We start from the raw sequence: 5,190 nt of genomic DNA on the forward strand, positions 1-5,190 counted from the left end.
CAGGTGGTCAGAGATGGAGAGGTCGGTGCTGGAGACATTGTGGATGTGGAGGCCAGTCAAGCAAACATGGTCTAGGATGTGCCCACGGTTGTGGGTGGGATAGTTGATGTGTTAGGTGAAGCTAAAGCAGTTGAGTAGGTCCAGGAAGTCCTTAGCGTTTTTACATTCCAGGGAGTCAATTTGGAGGTTGAAATCGCAGAGGAGTAAAACAGATGGCGAGATTGAAGATAGTGCAGTGATGAATTCAGAGAGATCTGGTATGAATGATGGGTAGGGTTTGGGGGGGCGGTAAATGATTGAAATGATGAGAAGTTTGGGGCCGGGTAGTTTGAAAGCCAGGTGTTCAAAGGATGGGGCAGCAGGGATGGAGAGTGGGGTGGGTTGGAGGACTTGATGGTAAACAGCAGCAATACCCCCTCCTCTGCCCTCAGGACGTGGGTTGTCCAGGTAAGAATATCCAACAGGGGTAGTTTGGTTGAGTTCAAAGTAGTCCAGGGATTTTGCCAAGTTTCATTTAGACAGAGGAGGTGAAGTTGCTTGTCGATGATACATTCGTTGAGAATGAGGTTTTTATTGTTGAGTGTTCTTGTGTTGAAGAGGGCGAGTTTTAGGTACTTTTATTTTGATTGAGCGAAAGTAGGGATTGGGCGGAGGTTGAAAGTGTTCACGCTGGAGTCATTCCGATGACGTGTGTTGTTGTGATGACGCGATAAGGAAGTGCGGGAGCCGGTGTGTGAACTGCGATCAGACCACAGCGATGGAATACTGTTTATGGCAGTGGAACTGTACATACATTTTACGGCAGTAGCTTCGGTGAATGTAACGGGGGCGGAGAAGAAGTCGAGAATTCTTTAGTGTGGCAATGAGTTCAGTGGAAGGAGGCATTTGGGGAAAAAGCTGGCGGAGCTGCATGGTTGAGTAGCGAAGTGCCATGGCCGAGGCTGTGAAGAAGCAAACACTGCTGGAGGTGGATGGTGGCCTCAACTGAGCAGTGATGAAGGACGTGCGCCAGATGGGAGCTGGGTTGGCTCGAAAGGAAGGCAGCGGTCCGGCCAGAGCGAGGGCCAACGCAACAGTACCTGTAGAGGTTGAAGCCCGCCCGGGTTTACCTTCGACCAGGTTACGGCGATGGATCCTGTAGCAGAAGTCCAAGTGTCCAAGACGGCTGGTTGAAAAAGCTTTTAAAATAGGAAAGCAGCACCAAAGAACTTAAAAATAAAAATAATGTTCAAAATAATGTTCAGAATGATGTTCAGAGCAAGAAGCGGCAGAAGTAACTTTACGACTCCACACATAAAACACGTAAAAATAAAGAAAACTGGCGCACTTACAATAGGGAAAAGTGACTAGTAAACTTAACTATAATAGACCAAAAAAATAAAAAAGTTCAATGCATTCGTGAAAAAAATTAAAAATACTGAATAAAAACAAGCCAGACAGAGCGGCGTTAGACTCACCAGCGTCCCCGTTGCTAGGCAATTGGATAGTAATAGGACACACACACACACACATACACACACACACACACAAACGCACAACCATAAACACACGCACAAACACACACACACATACACAAACACACACATATACATACACACACATGCACACGCACACATACACACACACAAAAACACACACACACACAAACACAGACACGCACACACACACATACACACACACTTACATACACACACATGCACTCACACATATACACACATGCACACACACAAACAAACACACTTGCACACAGATGTATACAAACATAAGACACACACAAACACACACATACACTTGCACACAGATAAATACACACATAACACACACACACAAACACTTGCACCTGTACACAGACCACACACATACACACATACACATTTCTGTACTTTTTGAAGGACGCGTGCGCAGGCGATTAATTACTTGGAGCAGGCGGTTTGCATGTGCTGGAAGGACGGCCTGTTGTTCCTGCAGAGTGGCTCCTAATTAAAAGCCAGAAGCATCCACAGGGAAAGGCCACAAGTCACGCCCCTGGTGGCCCCAGACTTCACCGGGAATTTATGGCTCTGCCACAAGGATCAGTGTGAGCGGGCAGGCTGGCTACATGGAGAGAGAGAGGCACAGGGAGAGAATTAGAGGGTGGAGAGAGTGTGAGCGAGCTGGTCAGACCGGCTAAACGGAGAGAGAAAGAGGCACAGGGAGAGGATGAGAGAAAGAGAGGGGGTGAGGGTGTGGAGAGGGAGATTGAGAGAACAAGAGAGGGATGAAGAGAGAAACAGAGCGAAAGAGATGCAGTGAAAGGGGGCAGAGAGAGAGGGAGAGGGATATGAGATTGCGAGTGGCGGAGAGAGAGAGAGAGTGAGAGAGGGGGGAACGAGACGGAGAGAGAGGGAGTAAGAGCAGGGAGAGAGAGAGAGAGAGAGAGAGAGAGAGAGAGAGAGAGAGAGAGAGAGAGAGAGAGAGAAAAAACAACAAAAAGAATTAGCACAAGAGGAGACAGAAAGAGAATGAGAGGGTGAGAAAGAAACGAGTGATGAGAGAGGATCATTAAAAACACCTGCAGACTATTGAACAAATTGAACAAATATTTAAGGCATATAGAATAAGAATTTACTTGTATGTTGGCATAAGTTCACCTGCTTCAAACGGGCAGAGCGGTTTACTAATCTTCAATGCATTATGTTAATCTATGAGGGCCTGAAATACATTTACAATAGGGCTTGCACATCAGAATGCATCAGGGGAGATTTTGTTTGTGATACTACGCCATTTGGAGAGCACTCAAGAGAGTTGTGATAATCCTAAAAATAAATAATCCGATAACAATCATGAACCCATGTAAATATACCGTAACGTAGGCTAACCGTACGTTCACACCAAAGGCGAATATCTTCGTCCGGCCATGTGTTCGCCAGAGTCTGCTTGCCCAAGTAGACAAACTTCTAGCGGGAGTGATTTGTGCGTGATCGATGGCGTGAATTTACTCGAGTGTAAGAGGAGGGGCTTCCTCTTCCTCTCGTGAACCCATAGTTTCTTTCTGCCAATTCGATCTCAACCATTGCCGCGATAACCACCGCTACGAGTCTTTACTTGTTGTGGAAGTACCAGAGACTTCGGAGAACCCGACGCAGTCTTTAAGATTCATAATATCATCCGGAAGCGCAAACAGCTTTTTGCCATGATATTATATAATATAAAGTAGAGCTGTCAGTTAAACGCGTTATTAACGGTGTTAACGCAAACCAATTTTAACGGCGTTAAAAAAATTATCGCGCGATTAACGCAAATATTTTATTTACCAAAAAAAAGATTTTTTTTTTTTTTTTCTTTGGCTCAAAACAAAGAAGCAGTAGCCTGACTGCTATGTTCAAATGACATTTGTTCAAAGCAGTCGTTTAATTGCACTATAGGCTCTTTTTTTGTATCGTCCGGTTTTGATCAGTATTTGCCAATGTTGTTATCAATAAAAAATCATTTGCACAAGACAAGCCGATGCACTTCACCATGTTGATAAGAGAATTAAAATGAGAAGAATTATGTGACAAAAAAATCAAGGGATATTTAGCATAGAAAAATAATTTGCGATTAATCGCGATTAATCGTGAGTTAACTATGACATTAATGCGATTAATCACGATTAAATATTTTAATCGCTTGACAGCTCTAATATAAAGATATCTATATATTATAATATATAGCTATCTATATATTATATTATCTAGATAGTTATGTATTATATTATATATATCTATATATTATATGATGCTATACCCTAGTTATAGGGCTCCAGGGGTCCGCAAACAGCAGAAACATCAATGCTGCGGTTCACTCTGGACTTCAGGGAGGGAACGCTGGTTGGCGTCACGACCAAGCATAACACAAAGTTCACAGAAAAGTTGAAATGTTTAAACTCAAATAAAGTGTTTAACGCAAAATCTCCGTAAACCAGAGTGTTTGCGCAAGTAAAATCTGCGTAAACCAGGGTGTTCACACGGGTCAAATCTTCGTGGTCCCTGGTTCAAGCAATGCAAGAATTTGCATTGTCCGTGCATTGACTTTGTATGGATCCAGATTGCTCTGGCCATTTTTGCTCGAATCTGTTTGGTGCGTGTGTGTGCGTGTGTGGTGCACGTGTCCTGGCTTGTGTGTAAAAACACTGGCTCCGATTGGCTACCATGAAACATGACTCTGCCTTAGCTTATCATAATCGCTTATTTCGTTGTTAACCCACCCGGTCTCCTCACTAGTAGTTTCTGTTCGGAGCTAGGGTGTGTTCGGATTACGCAGTTTATTCAATCAATTCATAGTAACGCACCGCATTTAACATACAGTAACGGTAACAACAGAAACAGTAATTAGTTGGATTACCCCGTTGCTGAAAAATTAACGGCCGTTATTTTAAACGGCATTATTACAAACACTGCCCAGGCACTGGCTTCTAAAAAGGGTGTTTTAAAACGTGTAAAGACTGAAATGCTTATATCAACATTAAGATGGACCTCAGATTGAAGAGGGACAATGCGGTTTTCGCCCCGGACGTGGAACTACGGACCAGCTCTTCACTCTCGCAAGGATCCTGGAGGGGGCCTGGGAGTATGCCCATCCGGTCTACATGTGTTTTGTGGATCTGGAGAAGGCGTATGACCGGGTCCCCCGGGAGAAACTGTGGGAGGTGCTGCGGGAGTATGGGGTAAGGGGGTCTATCCTCAGGGCCATCCAATCTTTGTACTCCCAAAGCGAGAGCTGTGTTCGTGTTCTCGGCTGCCAGTCAGTTTCGTTCTCAGTGGGTGCTGGTCTCCGCCAGGGCTGCGCCTTGTCACCAATCCTGTTTGTGATATACATGGACAGGATATCGAGGCGTAGTCGTGGTGGAGAGGGGTTGCAGTTCGGTGGTCTGAGGATCTCGTCACTGCTTTTTGCAGATGATGTGGTCCTCATTGGATCATCGGCCTGTGACCTTCAGCACTCACTGGATCGGCTGGCGGCCGAGTGTGAAGCGGCTGGGATGAGGATCAGCACCGCTAAATCTGAGGCCATGACTCTTAGCAGGAAACCGGTGGATTGCTTACTCCGGGTAGGAAATGAGTCCTTAGCCCAAGTGAAGGAGTTCAAGTACCTCGGGGTCTTGTTCGCGAGTGAGGGTACTATGGAGCGTGAGATTGGCCGGAGAATCGGAGCAGCGGGGGCGGTATTGCG

Source organism: Gadus macrocephalus, chromosome 4 (assembly GCF_031168955.1).
Source record: "Gadus macrocephalus chromosome 4, ASM3116895v1".
Taxonomy (NCBI): domain Eukaryota; kingdom Metazoa; phylum Chordata; class Actinopteri; order Gadiformes; family Gadidae; genus Gadus; species Gadus macrocephalus.